Source organism: Mauremys mutica, chromosome 9 (genome assembly GCF_020497125.1).
Source record: "Mauremys mutica isolate MM-2020 ecotype Southern chromosome 9, ASM2049712v1, whole genome shotgun sequence".
Classification (NCBI taxonomy): Eukaryota; Metazoa; Chordata; order Testudines; family Geoemydidae; genus Mauremys; species Mauremys mutica.
Window position 1 is genome coordinate 86536528 of NC_059080.1, and position 21571 is coordinate 86558098.

General features: G+C 40.8%; 1 long non-coding RNA gene across 1 annotated transcript; it reads right to left on the bottom strand.

The window, feature by feature from the left end:
* Positions 1-13590: 13590 nt before the first annotated feature.
* LOC123377190 lies at positions 13591-16500 on the bottom strand. The gene is made up of 3 exons (XR_006582121.1): positions 16382-16500; positions 15714-15883; positions 13591-13650 (listed from the first exon to the last, which is right to left on the bottom strand). It is a non-coding gene; the product is annotated as an uncharacterized LOC123377190 (long non-coding RNA).
* Between the last annotated feature and the right edge of the window lie 5071 nt (positions 16501-21571).

The window sequence follows — 21571 nt, forward strand, 5'->3', positions numbered from 1 at the left end:
TAATTTATTGATTCATTAAAAGAAAACTCTTGTCTTTTACGATCTTTTCTTCCACACTTAACAGAATCTCACTGAAAAAAGTAATCAGTTTGGATTTAGTTACAAATTAGGGTTTACAAGCCATTCTAAATGGTATAACTAATTAATTAAAAGTATAAAACATGGGGAGACTTACATCAAAGGACCAAACTATATTTAATCATCTGATAAGATATTAATGTATTTTATCAATACAGTTATCGAATGGGTCAAAATATTTGAAGTATGTTTCATTCCTACACAGTATATATTCATGGATTTATGGGCTGGAGCAGAAGCTCTTAAATTTTCTCTCTCTTTAGGAGAGCTATTGGTTGTTATTTGCAATATTGAAATTCCACTTTCCTCATTAAAAAAGTAACTTGAAGAAATACACAGTGCAGGTGTTGGGAGGAGAGAAGTTCCATTTCCTTGTAACTGCTTTAAATTCTTAATCTTTCTAGTTTTTTTTACTCATTATAAATATTAACGTTATCTGTAAAAAAGGAGCAACCACTGTGCTTTGTCAGCATCAGGGCCCCATTGTGCTAGACACTACCAATACACAGGAAGATGCAGTCTGTATCGCAAAGAGTTTACAATCTACACACAAAAGCACTGATTTTGTGAAGGACACCATATGAACACACGGAGCGTTACATGCCCTCATGCTTGAATTTTGTTTATAAGCCTAATCCATCGTCCTCTGGAAAGACTCCTATTGACTTCAGCGGGCATTGATTAGACTCGTTTTGGTTCGTTTTGTTAATCAAATCTAATCCATTCGCTCCTTGAGCAATTCAAATTCAGAGACTATTCCTGGCTTGACCTTTGAGTTCTACAATAATCATGATGAATAACAACTGTTACCTTGGAGTCCAGATAGTCCTGTTGCTAAAAGTGCAACCAGAATGCAGGCTACAATCACCACCAAACAGAAGAGGACAATCAGGGAGATTTCTAATCCGCTGAACTTCTTCTTTCCCATCTAGCCACAGATAAACACCATTGTAAAAAACAAAACACAAAAACAGTTTCAGGAATGCGCTTTTAAGTAAATATCTAGCAAATAATTGCTTTAAGAATGTGTCCTTTGACCAAAGAAGTTAAAATACAACCACACCTCACAGACAAAATAATATTCTGATGTTCAGATCCATTAAACAGAGTAAATTACTAAAGCTGGTCAGTAAGTGTATTTCTAGGAAACCCCAAAAAATAATTTTATACAATTTTTTCCATGAAACTTTTAAGCTTTTCCTTGAACTTTCCAGGAACTTTTTTTTGGTTAAAGCTTTCAACAAACAAAACACCCCAAATTTTGGTTTTCAGTTTAAAAGTTGTCAGGATGTATTTTGCCAAAAAAATTGACAAAAAATGTCGAGGAGCTCTATTATATACTGCCTTGTATAGTGGAAATAACAACTATACTACAGATCAATGGTGACATAAATGGTGGTGTAAGTTACATATCAGTAAGTCAGGGGAAACTATTGTGAATTAAGCTGGTGTAATTACTTAAGTGGTGTAATTCTGAGAAGGCAGAAGTAACTACTGTATAAAATTCATGTATTTCCTTGTGTGACTCAGTTTCTATATCCAAAGTTTGCCTTACTGCAGACAGTCCACACTGGCAGAGCAAGGCATGCCTATTGACACAGATGTATGCAATATTCAAAATGATTATCTGTAGAATTTGTATTAATATTTTGGTATGCATATCTGATCTTTTAGCATGTGATTTCAAAGGGTGAATGTACCAGCTGATCTGACAAGATCCCCAGAGCGACAGTCCATTTAGTAAAGTTAGAAAAGTGCCATCATTGACAAACGGTATGGGCAAGTCAATACTGCAAAATTAAGTCGACTAAGTTACATCGATGTACAGTCACCACAGTAGTTAAACTGCTTTTGCATGTCCACACTATGCTGCTTGTATTGGTGGCGCACATGCTCACCAGAAGCACTTGTACTGATTTAATGGTCAGTGTGGGGCATTTGTGGGATGGCTTCTGAAAAACAGCAAGTTGATGTAGCGTCTACACTGACACCGAGTCTACCTAACTACATTGACTTAAGCGCTAAGCCTCGTCAATCTAGTGGGTGAGTTACATCAGTGGAAGCTGCATTTTAGTTTAGACATTTACAAATTTAGGTCAATGTAAGATGCTTTACTTAGACCTAACTCTCTAGTGTAGATCAGTGCTTACTGTTGAAATATTCAGGCTACTACACAGTCCACTGCTCCATCTCATGTGAAGAACAACATGGTACCATTAATGTTTAACTGTATGCCAGCAATAAAACTCATTAAAACATCTCCAACCTTCAGATCAATATTCCAGCAACAGTAACTGCATTTTTCATTTGCTTAAAAGCATTTTGCCTGACAAAACTGGCTTAAATACAGGGAAATAACTTTCTTTTATTTAGATAAAATAAGAACAAAATGCAGTTTTGCCAGTGGAAATAGTATAGTACTGCTCATCGCACTGATCTTTTAAAACACTTAGACAGGGTGTTCCAATCATCAGCAGTACTGGGGGAAAAGCTTTTTGACATCAGAACAGTTTAAACTTGATGCTTTTACCCCTGCAGCCTCCATGTAACTTGCCCTGCCCTTCCCCCCGCTCACTCAATAGCCTCAAGGTCATAGGAATGAAGAGGTAGTTTATTAACTCATTTAGAAAGACCAATCTCAAAACAGCAGCAGTCTTCAAGGGAAAGTGAAAGCTAGGATAAAATTCAATATACAATTTTCAGAATATAATCAAACAAAGATACTTTTATACACTGCACAATACATTCATATAAGGTTTCCTAGACATTTTCTATACCATAACATTGTTGGCTTCCCAGGGAATATTGTATTTTCAGCCTGCAACTGTTTTACTATATTGAAAACCATATTGTTCAATGCAATAAAGAAATTATAATCCAGCTGTTCCTGACTGAAGTTCTCAATTGACCCTTTCCACAAATATGTCGATCAGGAACATTGCAAGGCAACATTCAGCATTTTGAGATCTACAGTAAGGTTAAAGGTTTTGCCAAAGAACACAGAACAAAACAAGGTATTGGAGCTCTGCACTTCTCCGGGACTGAGAAGTTGAAAATGAGGATTTACAGTACAAATCCTATTGTGTGATATATACTCTTGAAACTTGAAAACCATGAATAAAAGCACATACCTCAAAACCTCCTTGTTTCACCGTCTGTGCATTGCTCTTGTTCCAGTCCTCTGGCACTGAAGGTTCAACTTGAAAACTCCAGCTTTATATTGAACTCCTATCAGTTTATTGCATTATTTGTTAACTAGTCTATCAGTGGAAGGTAATACATACTCAGAGGCAGATTGTAAAATCTCTTTGCACTGAAAATGGTTGCCATGGATATTGCATGTATATTGCAGCCAGAGAATGGCTAGTTAATTAATAATCATTTTCTCTGAGATATCACTCACGTCACTATACACAAGCAGAAGAGTAGCAACAACCTGATGACAACACCTATTATCAGGTGACATGCCTGCAGTTTTTTGCTGCACCATTCAATTTGTTTTCACCTAACTTCATTTTTCTTATCTGTTATTTCTGCCTTCATTACATTATAAACCACTTAGTGTTCCATAAATGGAAAAAGCTATTTAAAAATCACACTGTAAAAGTGTGTGAGGTCATACCTTTTATCGGACCAACTTGGTGAAAGAGACAAGCTTTCCAGTTACACGGAGCTCTTCCTCGTGTCTGGGGATGGTACTCAGACTAAGCTAAGTTCAAAATCAAACAGATAGTTTAGCATAAGTAGTTAGCACATATGTTAAGGAACTGTTCAAGAGGAAGTGGCACGGTTAACACCCCGTTAGTCATAGGACAAAAAAATGCAGGGGAGGTTAATGGGTTACAGATTGTGTCTTTATTAAGACTACAATTTTTAGTGTCAAGCAAAATTTTGAACTTAAGTTCCCAGGCTCTGTTGTGCCTCTAACCTATTTATGCGAATCTATCTGTTTGATCTTGTATTTAGCTGCATCACTCTGAGTACCTTTCCCCAGGCCTGAGGAAGAGCTTTGTGTAGCTCCAAAGCTTGTCTCTCACACCAACAGAAGCTGGTAAAAGATAAGACCTCACCTACCTTGTCTCTCTGATAGTCTGCGGCCAACATGGCTACAACGCTGCATACAATGCTGCAAAGCTAATACGATTTTGACCATTAAAACTTTTTCAGGAATCATCTGTAAAGTAATTATTGACATTACTATTAATATTATAGCAGTAAGAAGACAATATATATCCAAAGAGTGAGAAAAAGATGAAAGCTTACGGGGGGAAAAAGCACTAAAATGTTTGTAGGGGACACAGTTTTACCTGTTTTTCTTACTGAGAAGACATGTGAAGGTTTTTTGTTTTCCCCCCCTCTACAGAAGCCTCACTTTGAAATCAAACACCTGTTCTAGTCTGTTAAAACATACGTTGCAGTGCATACTGAATGCAGTCCACATTGCAAATTAAAATGTGTTATTTAATCAGTCTATTGAACATTCCACCTCCTAGTGGCAACCACTGAAAAGTGAAGCCCGAATGGAACGTTTCTCTTTCTCTTTTCTTTAAGTATCAGAGGGGTAGCTGTGTTAGTCTGGATCTGTAAAAGCAGCAAAGAGTCCTGTGGCATATGCATCCGACGAAGTGGGTATTCACCCACGAAAGCTCATGCTCCAATACGTCTGTTAGTCTATAAGGAGCCACAGGACTCTTTGCTTCTTTTCTTTAAGTGCTGGCTAGTGAAAATCAATCGTACACGTACAGCATAGTGGTGCTCCTGTAGTGATCCATCTCAATCTAAAAGTGTCAGCACTCATACGGATTCACTGGTTTTGAAATGCAGCCTGTTTTAATCATTCAGCTGTCTTGCCCTCTCTTTGTGTGTGTACTATTCTAACACACTTCCTGTGTATTAGTTGTATAAGCTCAGTGAAGGTGGTTCTAATGTGCACCTCTCAACAACATCACAATATGGCATTTCAAAGCAGTTTTGTTTGGGTTAGTAAAAATGCAACTTTTTGCTCTGCTTTGGGGCATAACAGTTGGATTTTTGTTCTCTATATCTGTTTGGATGTATAACTTAATTTTAGCTGAATGTGGATTGATCCTGCAAGATTCTGAGAACTCTGGCCCCAATCCACCAAAACACACAAGCATGTGCTTAACTTTAAGCATGTCAGTGGTCCCACTGCAGTCAATTTAAGCCTATGACTAAGTGTTTTCCTGACTTGGAACAGAGTGCTAGTAACTTGCAGGATCAATTTCCTGGAGAACATTTTCCAAGCCATTTGAGGGCATGAGCAACACAGCAGGAACTGAAAAAGAGGACTTGAAAGAGGGCTAACCAATCAGAATCCACAGCAGAGTATATTTCCATAAATCTACAGAGTGTAACAGAAGCCAGGACTTCAGGTTGAGATGCACTGTTGAGCTGCAGGAATGGGAAGATTACAGATAGAGATAGACTGAGACAGTAAAAAACCCTGAGAAAGCAATGAAGCTGAGAACTGGAATAACATGGACTCTGCTGTGCCCTAATTTGGTTTTAGGGAATTAAGAGTTGATCATTCAGTGACTGGAACTGTTGGAACTTTGTGAGTATATCTAGAGTAGGAAAATAGGCTGTGTTTCAAAATGTATTAGCTCGCATGCTTTAACTAATACATTTTTAAAAACTAATGTAAACAGCTTTAAACACCTTTACAAACCTGTCAGCTGGCTACGGTCCAAGCTCGGGTTGCATTTACTCAAGTACCTCCAACAGCAACTACTTGGGTGTTGCAACACATTTGGATGAAGATGAATGGCTACTGGAGTGCCGCTTTGATCAATAATGTGGTACATATGACTGATACCCTTTAATGTATATTGTGCCTGCCAAATTACTCACTGCAGCACTAGCTGTAACACTGAAACAAACACTGGGAGCTTGATTCAGCAGAGAGAGTGTTAATGTGCTGTCAAGGTTCATCAGAAAGGAAGATGGCTAACCACTTTCCTACAGCAGTCAGTCCTGAAGAACCCCATGTTCAGTGACTCATCCCAGGAGCACAGGAGAGAGAAGAAAGCTTTGTCTGGGTTCTGCATAGGTGACAATTAACTCTGTTGTCAACGGCAGAATCTAGTCCCCACCCATTTTCTGCCTCACCAGTCAGGTCCTGTGTGTCATTTCAAAATCAGCAGAAGATTTTTCTTTGTCTAGATACTCATTTTATGTGTGTGTTTGGAGCAAGGGACATGTTACCAGATTTACCCATTACTTTGGGGTATGCTCACTTATTCGGGTTACTCTTCTGGGGAAGAGGATTCTGTAATTCTATCACTGTACTGCTTGTGTCACTTGTGTTTTCATATGGCACCTTAGAGACTAACAAGTTTGAGCATAAGCGTTAGTGGGCTACAGCCCATTTCTTTGGATGCATAGAATAGAACATATATTGAGGATATCTAGACACACATACAGAGAGCATGAAAAGGTGGGAGTTGTCTTACCAACTCTGAGAGGCCGATTAGGTAAGAGGAAAAAACTTTTGATGTGATAATCAAGATAGCCCAGTACAGACAATTTGATAAGAAGTGTGAGAATACTTACAAGGGGAGATAGATTCAATGTTTGTAATGTGCCAGTACACTTCTTATCAAACTGTCTGTACTGGGCTATCTTGATTATCACATCAAAAGTTTTTTCCTCTTACGTAATCGGCCTCTCAAAGTTGGTAAGACAACTGCCACCTTTTCATGCTCTCTGTATTGGTATATAGATCTCCTCACTATATGTTCCATTCTATGCATCCAAAGAAGTGGGCTGTAGGCCACGAAAGTTTATGCTCAAATAAATGTGTTAGTGTTTAAGGTGCCACATGTACTCCTGTTCTTTTTGCGGATACAGACTAACACGGCTGTTACTCTGAAACCTGTGTTTTCATATGGAGCTCTACTTCTCCCTCCTGCAAGTCTCCTCCCAATGGAGCTATCCTGCAGGACCTAGGTTCCCCAGGGCTGGGTTTCTCCAGCCCCAAAACCGGATGAACACCCACACACACATTATCAGAGCAAGTCTGAGCGGACCGGGTCAATCAGCACTGTCAAGCTGACCCTTTATATGTCTCTGGACTCACTGGGCTGGATGAAGCAGCACTTTCAAGCTGACTCTCCTTATATGCCCCGGGCTCCATGGACTGGGTCAAGCAGCACTTTCAAACTGTTACCCTTATGCATCCCAAATTCAGCACATCCCTATCCCCACGCTCACAACACAATTGTACTGGCAGTAACCTGCTTGATGAGCAAACCCCATAGTATTTTGGGTGCTGCAGGGATCTTTAGCTTAGGTAAAAGAAGCGTTGCTGTAGAGTGAATGGGGGAAGCTAAAAACACAAAAGAGTAAAGTTCAGCAAGAGAGAGAGAAGCAACCAACTTAACCATAAAATTATTTATTGAATAATAGTGATAACTACACAAGGAGGCTAAACCAACATAACACACATTATTAAAGGTTAATACCTAAGGTAGAAAGGAAAACAAAGGGAGAGAGAGAGAGAAGGGGATCTCACCGCTCCCTGAAGCTTGAACTTTGAACTGGTCGGGGTTCCCAGATGATGGTGGTAGCTGAGGGTCCTGAGGGCAGGAGACAGGCATAGTCCCCAGCACGATCAGTTAGGAGAATATGGAGTCCCAGTGGAACTGATGCATAGTTTGGATCGAAGCATCAGAACACTAACTGGAGGGTGAGTGGGGATTTTTGTAGATAAATTACTATGCTTGAAGGGAGAACACTAGATTTGTTTTTAGGTAAGCTGATGATTCAAGGGTTTTCTTTAGGCTAGACAATAGGAGCTGATCACTCTTGGCTATGGGTGGTGTTTTCTTCTAGGGAACTCACAATCAACTAGGCTGCTTCACTATTTGGATATCAATTAAGGATTCATTACTAGAATTGGTCTGATAATTGCTGAGCTGAGTGTGTTCATTAGCATATGGAGCAGAGATTCCCATGATGCAGTGCTTCCCTGCTTTTTCTGGTCCCAGAGTTCAGCGTGGTTCTCTGTTCTCCATTCTGTATGTAAATTGAGATGTCTTCCTGTCCCATCTTTCACGCAGATGAGGCTAGGGGAGTTGCCTCCATTCTGTATGCTAATGGCGATGTCTTAATCTTGTCACCCTTTTTCAGGAGGGGTCTAGGTGTGTCTCCCAACGCCCTTCGCTGCTCTCCGCAAGTTTTTTCCTCTGATAGGTTTTGGTTTAAGGGGGGGGGGTCTTTCATGAGTCAGGCTGGATACTGCACCCTGGTTCCCCAAGAACACAGAGGTGTCTGGTATCAGACAGGGAGTTGAGACCCCTGGGGTCTAGTCCCAGCTCTGCCTAAGCTGAAACATCTTCCCTCTCTGTGCCACAGTTTACCTATATGGAGACATATAGGGGCAACGATATACACATTCTCTCTCTCACACACACACAAATAAATATTCCATGCCTGGTGTCTGTCAAGAGGTGATTAAAAAAAAACAAACACTAAATGTAGAAAATTTTTGCAAAATAATTTCAGGCACTTTTGAGCTATTACTACTATTCATAGTGGTAGTGGAAGAGCTAGTCGAATTTTTATTTAGGCAATTTGTTTATTCACCAATTTTTTCCCCATTTTTTTTGGATTAAACAAAACCATTCCTGAATTCAGGTCAATTTTGGCATATAGTTTCAGCCAAATAAAATGGGAAGGGGGACAAAATAGCTCTTTGAAACATTTTCTAAATTAAACATTTTGACTTTTCATTTTGAGATGTTTCATTTAGAAATTTAGCTAGATTTCTTTAAAAGTAAAAGTCAAAAGTTTTGGCTCAGCTCTAATTATTATTATTGCAGTAGCACCCAAAGACCATAATCAAGTTTGAAAGCCTATCATGCACTATAGACGGAGACACAATCCCAGGCCCCAATCTTGCAAACAATTGTGCATGTTAACTTTAAGCACAAACAGCTGCTTTAGTGATAATGGGTCATGCCCCTCTCCCCACTGGCAGAGGAGCTGGTCCTCTGTGTGAAGGGAGGGCATGTTGAACTCAGCCAAAGTGAGGTACAGCACAGCAACCACAGTTCCCCCGCCCTCTCTGGAACTCCAGGAAGCTCTGCAGCTTCCATGGTGCAGTGTCTATGGGACCTCCTTTAGTCCTTAGCCTTGATGGCCCAGGTAACCCCAATAGCATTCTTTAATAAATGACTCTACATGACATAAAATAGATATGCTAAATGTACCAGGTGGACAACGGAATCTAATTAACATTGCTATTGGAACTCAACGTGTAGGTTATATGAATGACTATATTACTGGCAATGGACAAGATTCATCCCTGCTGTAACTCCACCGCCTTCAGGATGACTTATATTGAACATGAATTTGGCCCAAAGAGTTTAATGACAAGTTGGAAAATTAATGAGGAAGATGCACGAAAACTGGTTCAGGACTCCTGGGAGCCTCTTGATAAAATTCCACCATCAAATTGAAGGGAAGGTGATGTTGCTGTTTCTGATGGACTCTCTCTTGACACTGCTCAATCATCCCTGTCAGAGAGAATTTATTCCTGTGTTTCATTAAAAAAAACACTTCTGGAAGTCCAAATTCATAGATTCCAAGGCCAAAAGGGACCATTGTGATCATCTGACCTCTGGTATAACACAGGTCATAGAACTTCCCCCAAAGAGTTAATATGACCCTTTCATAATGAGTAGATTGCATCAAAGGGGTGGTATTTTCAAAACATGTCCCCCACACTCTCAGACTGTACACTTAGGAGAGCATATAAAACAGAGTATCAAGTATCAAAGTATCAGAGGGGTAGCCGTGTTAGTCTGGTTCTGTAGAAGCAGCAAAGAATCCTGTGGCACCTTATAGACTAACAGACGTTTTGCAGCATGAGCTTTCGTGGGTGAATACCCACTTGTTCGGATGCAAGAAGAAGTGCATCCAAAGAAGTGGGTATTCACCCACGAAAGCTCATGCTGCAAAACGTCTTTTAGTCTATAAGGTGCCACAGGATTCTTTGCTGCTTCTAAAGTATCAAAAAGTGCGGATACAGACTAATACGGCCGCTACTCTGAAAAAAGTGCAGCTTGACATTTGCCTATCCTCTTTGGTTGTGGTTATGAGAGTGTGTTTGCCGGGGGCAGAGGGATAGATTCCCGGTGATCACACACCCCTTGCTGTGAGCACATGCCTCTGGACATGACGTCTACCATAGCCTAAAAGAAAATGTTTCTTTGTGGGATCCCCTTGTTAGCACCTTGCAGCACATCAGAGACATTTAAATGTGCAGCTTGTTCTGTGCCTTATTTGGTGAGCTGTAATTAGGTGCCCTCTTGCTTTAGGCCAACAGAAGCAACAATGCGTCACTGGAGAACTGAAAGCCATTTGATCCGAAACACTCTGATTGCTACTTCTCACTTTCATTCCCCTCTAGATGCCCAAACTTTTGTTTTGTTTTAGCAAAAAAGGGTGTGGATGTGTGAGGAGAGATGGCAGGAGAAAGGAGAAATAATAGAAACGGTGAGAAGCAGAGGAGGCAGAGGGGAAAATAAAATGGGTGAACTCTGACAGAGAAAGATTGAGAGGATACAGTGACAAAGACACTCAAAGGGTTTATGGTACAGGAAAATCATCACTTGGCTTTGCAACACTTACAATTGCTCCTGATGCCCAGTAAAGAGCCCACTGAATTGCAGCACGGACCAAAAAAGACTTTAAGGCTTTGTCTACAGTAGAAATTTTGTTGGTAAAACTTTTGTCGGTCTGTGAAAAAAACACCTGAATGACAAAAGCTATGGTGTGGACAGTGCTATGTCAGCGGGAGACACTCTCCTACCACCCACCGCTTGGTAGAGGTGGTTTAATTATGCCGGCAGCAGAGCTCTCTCCCACTGGAATATAGCAGCTACATGGGAGACCTTAGAGTGGCACAGCTGCAGCAGTACATAGTACAGTCCATAGTATAGACATAGCCTAAGAAAGAGACTGAGGGCTTGGCTACACTTACAAATTTGCAGCGCTGCAGCAGGGTGTGAAAAAACACCCTCTCCAGCGCTGCAAATTGCAGCGCGGCTCCCAGCGCTGTCCGTTATTCCCCACAGGGAGGTGGAGTACGGACAGCGCTGGGAGAGCTTTCACTACACTTAGCGCTTCAAAGCGCTGCCGCGGCAGCCACAGCCTTAGGATTTGTCTAACCAGTATAAGGTTAGATGTGGATTCATACCACTATAGTTACTCCTGTGGACACTGTCATTTGGAATAAAAGCAGCCTTTGGTCAGTTTCTTTAATTAACTTCCAAAGTAAATTAAGCTAAACCAAAAAATAGGCCACTTTTATTCCAAATGACTGTCCACAGGAGAAATTATACTAGTAATTATAATGCCAGTAAATTGCTTTGTTTAGACAAGGCTTGAAAAACAGTGTTAAGGAAAACCCTTTGGGACAAGAAGAAAACTGTGAGGACTTACCCAAGTAGAGTGAAGATTTAGTAGATACTAGCAACTATTAGAGATCTCAGCCATCCTGAAAATGTGCTCAGATGAGGGAATTTTCAAGTCACAAGAACTGCAGAGAATCAAGAGAAAGAGACCAGAACATGGAACTACATTGGAGAAAAGTAAAGACACAGGGCTAGATCCTCAACTATAGCTGAGATACAATCAGTAGGGTAGGAGAAGAGGGGGCAAAACTGACCAAACCAACCATGTGCTCCTCCAATCCTAGGGGCTCGAAATCAGCATAAATGAGAGAAGGCATCTGTGTTTTATGAGAGCCACCTAACCAGATTATCTTGTCCTGCCCCTCTGCCAATACAGACCTTTGATTAAATAATTAGTACTGATCTGTGTGCTTATTGGGGGCAACCCCACAGTGGAGGAGGAATATGGGTTACAGGGCTGTGGGTAATTTTGCCCTGTCCTTCCTGGTCAGGTGACTGAGCTAAAAGACAAGATACAAAGAGCTCAATAGTGATTAAAAATGACCTGGTGTTCAGACTACTGTAAAAAGCAATATAATTAGCATAGATCTTTGTCCATTTAAACTGTTATACAACCTGAACCTGTAGGTTACATAATACATTCATTTTAGTTAAAGCTGCTAGGCTGATTATAGCAATTATTAGGAATACAGATGGTTATGTTGTGAATTGTAGATACATAAATACTGTTTGGCCTGAGTGGTTAGTCAAAAAAGAATTCGTTAGGAGGAGCAATTGATGCTGGAGTCAGGTATTTCTCTAATTCAATCCTATTTATTTACAAAGAATGTACAAAGTCCTTTTTCCCAGAACACCATAGAAATCAATCAGGAAACAGTTTATTTGCTCACTGTACGAAGCCCCTTTCCAGCTAGCACTCTACCCAAAAGCTCCCTCTCAGGGTCATACAACAAATGCTTCTCTGGGGTTCCTTGCTATGTTCATGGCATACACAGTGAGAAATTAGATAAAACATATAATAGTTTTGGTGGAAGGTTGAAATGTATGCTATTTCTTAGAATTCAACAACACATATTAACCCTAAACAGAGAGGTACAACTCAACCTACCTTATTCTAGGCTGACTCTCCACAGTCTGACTCTGATCACACACTTCCTGCTAAAGCCCCCTAGCCTGCAAGCAGGACCAGGAAAACCATCACAAGTTTAAGTGATAGTTTTTAATTTTAACACCATTTTCAATACTCCATACTTCTGTGGTGTTTTATCTGCTTCTCTCTCACACAGAGCTTGATCCAGTATTATCTAGCTCCTGTGTTTGCATTCAATCCCCAGTCAAATCCTTCTGCCCACAACTCAGATTCCTGAGCAGTCTTGCATGTAGTCTATGTTTTGGCTGGCACCTATTGTTTCAGCTATCTATTCACAAAGGAGCTTAATTGCCTCTTACAGCTGGCTTTCATTCAGGGTAAATGTCACACCCACCAAATTCAATAAGGTTTCACACAACCCCCAGAACAAACCCCCAACATTAATAAATTGTGAATCAGGCCCCAGAAACTGAGATTGGCTTAAAAATCATGCTGTATCTGGGGGTGGGGAATAGGTTTAAGCATTTAGGATGTACTTGGGTCAAAGTTTTTAACCTTTTCTCCCCAACCATGAAGGTTGAGATACTTAATTCTTCTTTTATAATAAAAGCTAAGTCTCGCCTCACAAGATGCATCCAGAAGATACGACTTCAAGAAAAGCAGCAAATTTTGTGAGATAATATTCACAAGAGTTGGCAACTCTAACAGGACTTGCTTTGATTTAACAAAAACTGGTGCTTAAATAGCACTTGGTACATGTCTTAGTAAATCTTAATTTCAAGGATCTTTGTGAATCATAATTACGCAAGCTACTGTATATGTTCTGGTGACTATTGCCCCAAACCTGAAATAACAAGCTGTGTCCCAGGCCCTCCCCCACTTTTGGAGTAAGGGAAAGACATTTCTGACTGAATCCTTTTGGTGAAGTCACTGCTCTGACCCTTTGCATTTTTTCCTCAAAGCTCCATAGCTTACTTTTTTCTCTGACTTTCCTCATCCTTGCTGCAGATGGTCCTCCAGCAGCACCTGTGCTTGCTGCTACTGAGAAGGAAACAAAGCAGATACAAAGCCCTTATTAACTGATTCTCAGCCATTTATTAGTAGTAGCATTAATAATAATTTTCATTACTTTAAAATTCTTCAGGAGTGACAAATATTTGATGAAAAATAATTTAAAAATATGCAAATGTTTGGAAAGCCAGTGGAACAACGGTATTTTTAATACACAGCAGTTGAAAGACATTAAGTGTAAGTGCCAGGACTCAGTCTTTTTTCCTGTCTCTATAATATTTAGTAAGCACCCAGGAGGCAGCATGGTCAGGAGAAAAGGTACAGCAAAGATTTTAACTACATGAGCAGTCAGCTCACACTTAGGCTTGGTTTACATTAGTAATTTATGTAAGTATAATAACATCACTCAGGGGCGTGGAAAATCCATACCTGAGCAACGCAGTTATACCAACCTACCCCCGGTGTAGAAAGTGCTATGTCAACGAGAGAGCATCTCCTGTCTACATAGCTACTGCCCAACAGGATAAGCTGCCCCATCAGCATAGATAATGTCTTCACTGAAGTGCTAAAGGGCTGCAGCGGCTGCTGTAAGCGTAGACAAGCCCAGACTGATAAAGCTGCTGGAAACCTCTAGTTCAGTGGTTCTCAACCAGGGGTCCAGGGGTCCCTGGGGGGGCACAAGCAAGTTTCAGGGGGGCTGCCATGCAGGGCAGAAAGCCAAAGCCCCACCGCAGGGGGCTGAAGCCTGGGCCCCTGAGCCCTGCCACCTAGTCTGAAGCTGAAGCCTGAGCTTCATGGGGGCCCCTGTGGTGTGAGGCTCCAAACAATTGCCCTGCTTGCTACCCCATAACACTGGTCCTGGGTTTTATACACAGAAAACCAGTTGTTGTGGCACTGGTGGGCAATGGAGATTTTAATAGCATGGGGGGCGGGGGGGAAGGGGTCTCAGAACGAAAAAGGTTGAGAACCTCTGCTCTAGTTCGGACTGGGTATGTTCAAAGGCTCACCACCTATATTAGTATAGTCACTCTCATAGCGACAGTCTAATTGACATGGTCACCACTGTACTCATAACAGCTATCGTAGCACTTGCCTCTATCGAGGTTCCTCTCTTCAGCACAGACTGTACACATGAATTACTGCCCACCCTACACGTTCAAAAACCATGAGATTATTTTAATGATCTGAAGATTTCTAAGCCAATCAAGGGTGGTGCTTTTATTTGCCTTCTGTTTTTTGATCCTTTAAGGTACTATTCAGGTTACATTTTCAAGGTTGTCTCTGCAAGCATGAGGGCTAGAAACTTTTGTTTTATTAATTTATTAAATGAACACTGAGATTCTCATGTAATCATTTATCTCCAGGAGCTGGGAGTTTAAATAAAACATCAGAGCTGGTAACTCTGCAAATGTTATTGAGTAACATCAGCATATCATGGCCTAAACAGGGACTTTGAGAACTATTGGTAAAGGTCTTTTTGCCTATGCCCAGGCACAAAAAGGGCCAGATCTTCAACTGATATCGATCAACATAAATCCATTCACTTCAGTGGAGCTGCACCCATTTACACCAGCTGAGGACCTTGTTTAGAATGTTCACAGCACACTTACATACCAACTTCTGAACTGTCCTGGATTTGAATCAATTTTCACTTTCTACAGAGTCACAGTTACAGGGCTAGGTGCACCTCTTAGCCCATCCCCTCAGGTATGAGGCCTCATTCCTTTACCTCCTTAGGGTGGAATCCTTATCCTGTGATTCTCCTACTCTTACACCAAGTCCTGCCCTATAGTACCTTGTGGATCCACCATGCTTACCCCACCAGGTCCAGCTGGGTTTGGGCACTTACCGTTCTTCAGAAGCTTGTGGTCAGCAGTGAAATCAGTGACCTACAACACCCTTCTCAAACCAAATTTAGGAACCAAACATAAGAAAAAAAGAGGTATTAAAACAAAAAAAGATCTACACGTGTACCCTACCTATAGTCCTAAATCGGCCTATCTTATCTCAGATCCCCATCCTCTGGGGGTCTGGGTCTCTGTCTGAACCACTTAATTCCCTTTTATGTCTCTCCCCTATCTTTCAGGAAATACCTCTCAATCCAGCCTAAGTCCTTGGTTCTCCTGTGCTTTCTGAGACAGGTTAAACCAGTTCAGCCATCTCAGAAGGATTTGGGTGACATTCAGATCAGGAGTCCTGGGTGTTTGCTGAGAGGCTGGGCTATTGTTCTTCCCTTTCTGCCTGGGTGCTTCTCCTGACAATCCTGCAATAGAATTAACTCTGTATACGCACACAGCCAACATTACAATAATCCAATCAACATACTGTATTTGTTTAAAGTGAATTTAGTGATGTATTATACCACTGATTGCTACAGTTTCAAGCTCAACAGAGTGAAAATCACTACTGGTCCTTGTCTCCAATTTGGACTCTAGGAACACAAAGACCAAGGGCAGTGACCACAAACATGCTCACAAGTACAAATTGTTATTTGTAGTAAAGTTACAATTATCCATGCATATATAAATTCTACAAAAAAAAGTGCAAGAGGTATAACTGTAGTCATACTCACATCCTCAAAGATATTCTAGGGTCTGATGGATCTTTCACCAGATAATCATCAGAAGAGGAATGATTCCTGTTGGGGTTTCCCATGGGTCTTCCCACTTTGTACCCAACCAGGGAACTCTTTATATTGTAATTCTGACTACACATAACATCTTATGTACATGAATGAAGGTGTGAACCCTCTTTTCCTTACCTGTACTTCTACACCCCATGAATATTGGCATGCCCTTTTTTCATAGTTCTTATTCTCCTTAGCATCTAGGCACATGTAACCTGTGGTCAGGACAGACATTCAAAGATGTTACAATCAGGCATCTCTTGGTCTTGGACAATATATTACAGTCTATTGTGATCTACTTTTCTGTAACTTTGTGACCTTATTCCTAGGTCATCCATGTGCAGCATTTTTAAGCCTATGGCTTAGTATGGCTAAGCTATGGTCTCAGCCTGTGTAGGCCTTGTGTTTCAGCCATGCTTTACTTATACAACTAAGATAAATGAATAATAAAATAAACTAAATGGCTGTACCCCCCTCTTAAAGCCTGGCTTATTCATTCTTGAGCAGTTCAAGCGTTACACTTTCCATATAATGAATCTCTCAGTGCAAGTATAGTCTTATATGAATTATTTGCTATAGGAGGTATCAGCCCATTTTTTCATTTTCAGACTCTCCGCCCAATCCCCTCTCTCTCATACAGAGCTGCTGTACTTTGAATTCAAACTACAGCAACTCTAACATTAAATGCCTCAGACTCTCACAGTAGCCACTATAATGAGCAAATTGGGGAGGGGAAAATGTTCTATTGACAATATGCAATAGCTACCAGCCAACAATATTCTCTTCATCACATGCTTGCTGGGTGACTGAGGCTCTGAACCCAGCATGCCAGCTAAATGGTCTTGCAACTTATGTGGCTTCATGCTCCAGTTGAGTCTCTGATCAGAGTGTCACAGGCTGTGGAGAGCTGGAGCAGTGGCCCAGAAACAGAAGCAGAAAAATCCGGATAACACAGAGATGGATAAAGAATGAAAAGGGAAATAAACTCAGACCAGAAAAGCAGACTAATGAAAGTTCGAACTAAAAACCGAGCCTGAAAATGCCATACAAGCATACAGACAGAGACTAAAACACAGGTGAAATGACATAGATCTCAGAAATGGACGCAAGGGGAACTGAAGAAAAAAATGGGTTTGACAGTCATGTCACAGGGTATTCAGAATGAAACCTAGTATATATATATATATTATATATATATATTGGGGACGGGGGGTGGTATCTAAAAGTGCTCATCAATCAAGTCTGTCTTTTTCATTTTTTTCCTTCACATTTTTCTACCTTGTCCTAGAATTTTTCTCTCCTCAAAAAGAGGAGTTTATGATACATTAAATAGAGGGGAAAGGTGTCTTTTAAAAGCCAGCTTGCTTTCATATACAAAAGGTGTTTGCTGTGATTGACACCAAATTGCATAACAGAAACATAGACCAGCAAAAATAAAGTTATTGCTCTTAGCTGTAGAATTCAGTAACATTAAAAAAAAGAAAAGAAAGAAAGTTGTATTAACAGTTTATTTTCACTTTTCAAAGCAACACCTACGCCCCTCTTATGTACACTACTGCTAGCCTCATTTATCACGGGTAATCCTAGGGAAGAACAATCAATACTTGTTCCCTTTTGTGTGTATGTTTGGATAAGGGTTATAAAGACCCACCTAAAGAGACTCCAAGGAAGAAATTGTTAATGCCAACTATCAGGCATAGAAAAACCTGAACAAAATGTTAACTAATGTGCCAATGAATGGCATTGAAACAGTTGCTGGGGTTTTTATGGACTCGTTATTTATAACAACAATATAATGTGCCCCCAGAGTATATGTTTGAGGAGATTGTGGCTACTCAAACTAGACACCATATTTTGTATAGCTCAAGACTTGAGCCTTTCCAATGTAAAGTATGTAGGGGGCACTTCGTTCCTATGGTGTGTTGGTGCTGGATTCTCTTACTTAACACACAGGAAATAAGGAGCTGACCTGGAACTCTTTTAAGAGGAATCAGGGTTTGATCAATTATAAAAGTCATCCTACAAAGAGGAGAACAAACAGGAGTGGGAGAATGGGAAAGGCTAACCCAGATCTAAGGCAATGTGGCAAGTATTTTTTATGGTCACCTGTATACAAGTGGCAACCCTGTTTTTGGGGAAGTTCCCATATACCTCAAATTAGTATGATACTGGCTACAGTAACAGGTCCCTAGGGACCTAATAAATTGGGAAGTATTTATTTTTAGATTCTGTATTGTTTCATTAAGAGCATTCACTGAATGAAGTGATTTGATCTATTATTAACCCTATAGAGTGGACAGTGTGGTATCAGCAGTTTCAGAAATCCTGGCTCTGAACAAGGGGTGGACAGGCCACCTGTGAAAAATTGCCCCTTAACTTCAGTTTAAAGGATTTCTGTTCCATAAACGTAATGAGGAATGCTGGAGTGGCGGTCCTTATTCCAAGCAATGGCCTCTATCCTAAAGCCACTCCAGGAATACATGGATACCCTCAGAACAAAACAAGAGTTTTACTGGGAAATAAACCCACAAAACTCTCTCAGTACCTTGGTACTGGATCTATTATGGATGGGGACCAGAATAAACCTTTAACCCTACAGGCTTCAAATGTCAAAGTCAGTTAACTGCTACAATCGTTCATGTAATATAACCAAGATTCCTCTTCTCCTTTACAGAAATAGCCATTAGGTTTGGCCTTTGGAAAGGCTTTTTCATAAATTCATGGTTGGCTGAACTCAGCTTTTCCATAAACTCAGTTGGTTGGCTGAACCTGCCTCCTCTATTGTAGAAAAGTCTGGCTTGGTCTGGCTCTCACTTTCAAGGTAGTTATGATCTTCTGATCTAAACCAGTCCAGCTCCTCATCATACAGTCCTTATGGTAGTGGGGGGCAGCTACTGTTGCTACATGTTCGATACAGCCATTTGCACTATATCTTACATCAAATACTTCATTTGTGTTTCCCCCTTGAAAAACTCCACCTTCTTGCCATCCTCAACAAGTTAGGGTGACAATTGTGGGCCATATCCTACCACATGCCCACATACATAACCCAGGTCAGACCAAACAAAATTGATGAGCTTACAACATTTGTAATAAAAAAAAATCACATAAATTCAGATATTCACCAAAGAGGAGCTCTTTGGGTGTCCTGCACATGGAAAATGCCCAACAGTTCACTCTTCTTCTCTTCTAGGTGTACCAGCAGTGCAACTTTCAGAAAGGAGCCGTGTACTCTTACATAAAGCTAAGAGCATATTTGATTAGTCTATTTATAACAAATAAAAATGTATGTCTGTTTAGAGGTAGGGAGACTAAGGGCATGTCTACACATACGATGCTGCTGCAGCGTGTCTCGTGAAGTCTGCCTATGCCGATGGGAGAGAGCTCTCCCATTGGCATAATAAAACCACCTCCGTGTGTGGTGGTAGCAGCTCTCTCACCGATATTGTGCTGTCCACACTGGCACTTATGTCAGTGCAACATCTGTCACCCAAGTGGATGGTTTATTCACACCCCTGAGCGACATAAGTTACACCAACATAAGCACTAGTGTAGACATAGCCTAAGGCACAGGCCAAAAACACAAATTATAATTAAGCAATACTAATTATGAATTAATAATGATGTGTTTATTGAAATTGAAATTTTATGGCTTTGCTAAAAAAAATTTAATCAGGCCCTTTATGAATGTTTAGATTTGTTTATTTATAAATTTTATTTAATACAAAGAAAAAGAAAGAAAACAGTTCAATATCTAGTTGGCAGCAGGCATCAAGCAGCATTGGTCTGGGGCCAGTTTTGTTCAATATCTTTATGAATGATCTGGATGATGTGATGGATTGCACTGTCAGCAAGTTCACAGATGACACTAAGCTGCGGGGAGAGGTAGATACACTGGAGGGTAGGGATAGGGTCCAGAGTGACCTAGAAAAATTAGAGGGTTGGGCCAAAAGAAACCTGATGAGGTTCAACAAGGACAAGTGCAATCCTGCACTTAGGATAGAAGAATCCCATGCACCGTTACAGGCTGGGGACCAATTGGATAAACAGCAGTTCTGCAGAAAAGGACCTGGGGATTACAGTGGATGAGAAGCTGGATATGAGTCAGCAGTGTGCCCTTGGTGCTAAGAAGGCTAACGGCATATTGGGCTGCATTAGTAGGAGCATTGCCAGAAAAATTGAGGGAAGTGATTATTCCCCTCTATTTGGCACTGATGAGGCCACATCTGGAATATTGCATCCAGTTTTGGGGTCCCCACTACAGAAAGGACGTGGACAAATTGGAGAAAGTCCAGTGGAGGGCAACAAAAAAGATCAGGGGGCTGAAGCACATGACTTATGAGGAGAGGCTGAGGGAACTGGGCTTGTTTAGTCTGCAGAAGAGAAGAGTGAGGGGGGATTTGATAGCAGCCTTCAACTACCTGCAGGAGGGTTCCAAAGAGGATGGAGCTCGGTTGTTCTCAGTGGTGGCAGATGACAGAACAAGGAGTAATGATCTCAAGTTGCAGTGGGGGAGGTCTAGATTGGATATTAGGAAGCACTGTTTCACTAGGAGGGTGGTGAAGCACTGGAATGGGTTACCAGAGAAGTAGTGGAATCTCCATCCTTAGAGGTTTTTAAGGCCCGGCTTGACAAAGCTGTGGCTGGGATGATTTTGTTGGCATTAGTCCTGCTTTGAGCAGAAGGTTGGACTAGATGACCTCCTGTGGTCTCTTCCAATTCCAATCTTCTATAATTCTATGAAGAAACCTGTTTAAGAATGTAGAAGAAAAATTATACACCACCACAGAGAGCATGTAACTCATTTAAAGATTGCTATCATTCATTGTAACTAACAACAGACATTCAAATCAGGGGTCTCAGTATCAATACACGCTATTGCAGTCTTCGTGTTAATTTGGAAACTGTATAAGCCAGCCAGACCACATATACATGTTGACTGCACATTTTCCTATGTAGAGGTTGAGATTTTCCAAGCCAAGTATGGGCCTGCTTCAGGCCATGTTGAAGTCAAAAGAAGACTGACTTCAGTGGACTTTTATCAGTAGCTATGGAATTTAGCCACCCAACTTCTATTGAAATAAATGAGGGTTGTATAGCGAAAGCTCCTCGACTGGTTATGAAAATCTCAAGTGGAGATTTCACCCTATATATTCAGTCACCATATCTCATGATTCTTATGTGTTGTAAGTTAAGAAGTGCTTAACAGTCTTAAAGAGTAATATCTTGTGGTAATATTGACAGCAGGTCATTGACTACCTGATTATGACGAAATCCTTCGGACAACAGGATCTCACCACCATGTTGATTTGCAGGAGCATCAGA